This window comes from Silene latifolia, chromosome 8 (assembly GCF_048544455.1).
Source record: "Silene latifolia isolate original U9 population chromosome 8, ASM4854445v1, whole genome shotgun sequence".
NCBI lineage: Eukaryota > Viridiplantae > Streptophyta > Magnoliopsida > Caryophyllales > Caryophyllaceae > Silene > Silene latifolia.
This window is the reverse complement of record NC_133533.1, coordinates 107306003-107311924: the sequence shown is the minus strand read 5'-3', so window position 1 is coordinate 107311924 and position 5922 is coordinate 107306003. Positions and strand designations below refer to the sequence as shown.

Below are 5922 nucleotides of genomic sequence, written 5' to 3'. Positions count from 1 at the left end.
TGGGGAAAATGTTGATCAAAATTGAGAATGATGAGTTAATTTCTGTGAAAATTAAGAAGGACCCGGAAGTTGGGTCATCCAGTCAAGGTAACTCGGGTAATATGCGGGATGTGCTTAATGCCGTGGCTGAGTTAGGTGCGTGGATTAGGGAAGATGCTCGCCAAAAGGACTTGGCTATTTCAGCTCTTGCTTCTACTTTGGACCTCATCCGTGGAGAGGTGGATATTATTTCCACCCTTGTGTCAACAAAAGAGATTGGTGAAGATGCTAATGTGGATGATGATCCGTTGGGTAGTGGCTCGGATGGTGAACAAGCCTCCTCTCCTTAGCCTTTCCATTTCCTCTCGGCCTATTAACCCTCACCCGTGCCCCTTTATTTTGCTCCACCTTGGTTGTGCCTTTCTAAGACTTATTTTCTTGCTTGTTATTTTGAAGCGAATGAAGTGAATGAAGAGGGATTACAAGCAACAAGTCCATTATAACAAGTATTTTGGGTGTCACAAGTATCGTTCTTGTGATTGTGATCGTCAATTTTCGGCGTCCACATCTTCATTTACCGTTTCCTTCCCTTAAACCTTTATTTATTAATCTCAAAACCCTAATATCAGTGCCCAATAAATGAGAATATTACCATATATGGTTTATTAATGTGTACACGTTAGAAAAACCCTACTTATTATTATTATTATTTACCAATATTATTATTCATATTTTTTGCTACGAAAATAATAATTACCCTTATGTAACTAATTAACAATAGTAATGATAAAACAACCAAGCTATTTAAGATTGCTCATTCATGGACGAGTTTTACTCTTTCATGTATTTTTTTTCATTATTTTTCCATAATATGTCATTTGCCTAATTTCTCTAATTCTCTCTCCCTCATAAAATTAATCAAATAAACAAAATTATTCAAATCCGTCAAATTACACAATTAAGAATGCTAATTCTTATATCGATCAGGTAATAATTCTAATTCTTAATTTTATTAATTATATTAGGGCTTATTTACACTAATTAGATTAGGGTTCGCATCAATCAAGTAATTAAACACGCTGAACAACGAAACCAACTCTAATAATTATTCTAGCACATAGGCACAACAAATAGCCCGAAACCAACTGTAATTAAACTTGCAGGATTTGTGAACATGAGCAATCAAATCGCAATAAGCCACAAAACTAGTACATGAATTACGTTGATTACGTTTCCGAAATTTTCATTTTCTTTTTTCTTTTTTTTTTGATAAATGTATTGTATTTATTTTAGTAATTTTTACTATTTTCTTTATTTTTATTTCAGGACTCGGAGTCGGGTGGTGGATGGTGGCTGACGGGTGGTGGTTCGATGGTGGTAGTTAGGGTAAGAAAAGAGTAAAGGAAGAAGAGAGAGAGATAGAGATTGAAAGAAGGGTATTAAAGTGAAATCATTAAAATTAAAGGGGTATTATGGTCATTTACGTCCATGATTGAGTAAAACTCGTACATAAGCACCACCCTTTAAGATAATCGTGTTCCTATACAAGACACTGAAAAGCCATTTGCTAGCTGTTCCAAAAAAAAAAAAATTGAAGGATAAGTCCAATTCGAGTATTTGGATTGAGAGACAAATCCATTGAAATACAAAAAAAAAAAAAAAAAATCAGCAATCAATAATAATATAGTTCACGAATCATCCATTCAAGACAGATCCATCGCAAATACCATAGTACAACCGGTTGTATGATAATACTATACAACCGGCCCACTTCACAAGTCACAGCCCAATCTAAACACTTAACCAAAAAAAAAAAAAAAAAAAAGAAAAAAAATCTCAAGCAAATCAGACGATACACAACATCTTTCCCAAAACCAAACTCTAAGCCTCTCAACTTTAACCTAAAAATGGAGAAAGAAAACCAATTGACAATCCCATCAAGAAGGAAGAATGCAAGTAGGAAGAATATTCAAAGGTAAATTCTTCATCAATTTGTACTATTGACATGTATTTTATCATTTTTACCCAAATTATCATAACCCTAATTTTTGTGTTTGATACCGTTTTCTCTAATTATCATAATTGTTTGATGTTTCATGATTGTCTTCATGTTTATAGTCAGTAACGAATTGAAATTGTACAAATAACCCATCTTGTTTAAATCTGGTCAGTTCTAATTTTGTGATAATGGTGTAAGGTTGTATTAAAAATCATAAACAATGAATGGATGTTGTCAGTAATTGTGCACAAATATTATGTTGCGTATACAATACAATACAAACTTACTTTTTTTGTCTTTAATTTTAATGTTACTTCACAGATTATCTAGTAATCTTTTCTTTTTTTTTTGTGAGTTCAAGCCTCTACAAAATTTGAGATTCAAATACGCGTACGAGATTGTCAACTTCGAGGGCAATGAAGCAAAATCAGAAGCCTTTTCATTGGTTGAGCAGCTAGTTAAAAAAGTCTCCAAGTGATTTATTATATGTAACAGTTTTAAGATCATTTCTATGTTAATGATGTTTTTTTTAAAGGGAATAACTCTTTCTGATGTTGGAGAGACAAGTTTGGAATAACTTGTCAACATTTTTTGGACACTTTTTGGCTTTCGAGATTTTATGATACATTTTGAGCTATCGAGTAAACTTCCCGAGTTCCATAATTTTCTTAGCCTTGTATTTCTTTTTCTGCTTACGTAAGCAAGGGTTCCGAGCTTTTACAGATATATGTCGAGCTACGAAGTAAACTTTCCGAGCTACTTATCAATAAATTTTGATTCGCTCAATACATTATTTGAACAGCTCAGTAAGTTATTTGTATTGCTCGAATTGTTTTGCGTACATAATTTTGGACTTAGCTCGGAAAATTTATTTGATAGCTCAGTAAATTTATTTGATAGCTCGAAAAATTTATTTGATAGCTCAGTAAATTTTCAGAGCGATACAAGCAACTTTACGATCGAGTTAATAAATGTTATGAGCTTACAAGAGGCTTTCAAGATTCTTATGCAACTTAAAGGTTGAGAGTTATTAATAAATCCGTACCTTTTACAACACTCGAAAAATATTATGAAAGTTACGGCTTTTTATGAATGGAATCCAAAAAACTTAACTCACAACATATATAGGTAGTCAAGGCTATATTCCGAGCTACGCAATAAACTTTCCGAGCTTATTATGATATTTTCCGAGCTAGGAAACATCCAGCTGCATGTAAAAAATAACAATAAAATTGCAATAAGCCTTGACAACCTATATGTAAAAAATTTCAAATTAAATCAGAACTACTACTACATAAGCAAGTAGAGTGCTAATTTACAATGTTAAGAAAACTACACATTATAATCCTCCGGAGTCATCAAAATTTCCCTAAGACCTACGTGACTAGTACCAAGAATACTAGTAGGAGGCACACCTCCAACTCTATCTCCTTCTTTCTCTACATCATTTGCTGCCTTTTTACGTGCACGAGTCTTAGCGGCTTTGAATTTCCCACGAGCTCGACTAGTTTGGATATCTATCAAACTCCTCTTCCTAGTAAACCTTTCCCCCTTCTTTGTCTTCCCCTTTGGATTTTGTATTATATCAACATCGTCAACTTCAACGTCCGAGAATTGGATGCCACCTAGTACAGCCTCAACCTCTTTCCTTGCCTTCTCAAAGTAATCATTACAATGCCCCTTGTGATCTCATTTCCACTTCTAGCAATAATGAGCTTATGAAAATGGCGTTGCATATCCAATCTCCACACAGGGCCTGCAACCTTACCTTTAGACCCTCCAATCTCCAAACGAATATCTAAGATAAGCTTCGTAAGCATCATCCTCTGAATCAAATACACGTCCAATCAACTTCGATTGTTCAGATTCAACACAAGAAAAAGAATTGTTGGCACCTGGAAAAAAAAATATCAACAACATATTACATTTTGATAAAATTACCGTTTTAAATAAATAGTTGTACGCAACACAAGTCGAGCAATGTCTAAGTTAATCGTCTATTTACGATACTAACAAATTATGATTTAATGAGCTATCATTTAAATTTTCCGAGCAATGTTTTAAAAAAATAGTTGTACGCAAAACAATTCGAGCAAGACAAATAACTTATTGAGCTGTTCAACAAAAGTATTGAGCAACACAACATATTACAATTTTGATAAAATTATTGTTCCTCGTCTACTTACGATACTAACAAATTATGATTTAATGAGCTATCATGTAAATTTTCCGAGCAATGTTATAAATAAATAGTTGTACGCAAAACAATTCGAGCAAGACAAATAACTTATTGAGCTGTTCAGTAAAATTATTGAGCAAAACAACATATTACATTTTTATAAAATTACCGTTTATCATCTATTTACGATACTAACAAATTATGATTTAATGAGCTATCATTTCAATTTTCCGAGCAAAGTTAAAAATAATTATTTGTACGCAAAACAATTCGAGCAACACAAATAACTTATTGAGCTGTTCAATAAAAGTATTGAGCAAACAAACAATTATTGATTTTTACCTTTATGAGGAGCAGTAACTTCATGTTGTTTCTCCGGATCCGTTGATATTGACTCCAACAATACGATATCCATTGAAGTATCAATTTCCTTAAAAGTCTCGCTGGCCATTGGTGATGATAAATCTATTGTTTCATCTACCAAAAACATTCGTCGACAAATGATTCTTGAGGATACAAAATGCAAAAACAATGAGAATTACTATATCTTATTCAATGTATGATGCAAACACTATGAAACCAGTTGCAATAACCACCAACCCACTGAGTTATCGTGTAATTTTCCCGAGCAAAAGGAAAATCGTCATGTACATCAAAAAATCAGGAGCACAACTACTAACTTATTGAGCTGTCGTGTAAATTTTCTGAGCAAAGGTAAAATCAGCATGTATATAAACAATCAGGATCACAACTAGTAACTTATCGAGCTATCATGTAAATTTTACGAGCAAAAGTAAGAGCGTCATGTATATCAAATAATCAGAAGCAAAACTAGTAACTTAATGAGCTGTGGTGTAAATTTTCCGAGCAAAAGTAAAATCGCCATGTATATCAAACAATCAGAGCACAACTACTAACCTATTGAGTTGTCATGTAACGTTTCCGAGCAAAATTAAATTTTAATATATAACAGAGAAATGGAGCAAAACTCATAAACTTTATGAGCTATTAAACAGGCTTATCGAGTAACATGGACGAAAAGCACGTCTTCTATAACAAAACATTGCCAAAGTTAATGACTTTACCGATGAAAATTATATCTTCCAGTATGAATACATTGATGTAGTCATGTAACACATAAAACTAACAAAAATTACCTTGACAAGGAGATTTTTCATCTGGTTGTCTTTCCAAACTCATTGATACTTGATTAAATGCAACAATTTTCATTGACGTTCCAATTCCCTTAGAAACTCCATCGCCCATTGCTGATGATAAATTTGTAACATTCGTCGTAGAAGCTTCATCATCCATAGATTGAAATTCTTATATATATTTTTGATTCTGATTAAAGATTGTGACTTAATGAAGAGAAAAAATAATATTGAAGGAATAGCAAATTGAGGAACTGCATAATTGTTAATCAGTTAGATAAATTAGGAGAAAAAGAGAGATAGGAGGAGAAATATCTTGACTACGTTGAATATTCAGTTACTGAATATTGAAATTAGGGGAAAAAAAATTAGGAAAACAAAAATTAGGAAGGAATTGACTAAACTACCCTTGGTTGTATAATAACACTATACCACATGAGGTATAGTCTACTAATTGACAGATCCATGTATCAGATAAGTTATTCAAATTCAGTATCAGAACAAAAAAAATAAAGCTAATAGAACAAGGACAATAAAAAATAAAAGTGTAAAAGTCACTTGGCCTACTCTACGGCCAGTGTGATAGAACTGAGTAAATAAGAAGACGGTAC

General features: G+C 32.8%; 1 long non-coding RNA gene across 1 annotated transcript; it reads left to right on the top strand.

Annotated features, from left to right (window-relative positions):
- The first annotated feature begins 1825 nt into the window (after positions 1-1825).
- LOC141595834 (uncharacterized) lies at positions 1826-2704 on the top strand. The gene is made up of 2 exons (XR_012522308.1): positions 1826-1954; positions 2334-2704. It is a non-coding gene; the product is annotated as an uncharacterized LOC141595834 (long non-coding RNA).
- The last annotated feature ends 3218 nt before the right edge of the window (positions 2705-5922 follow it).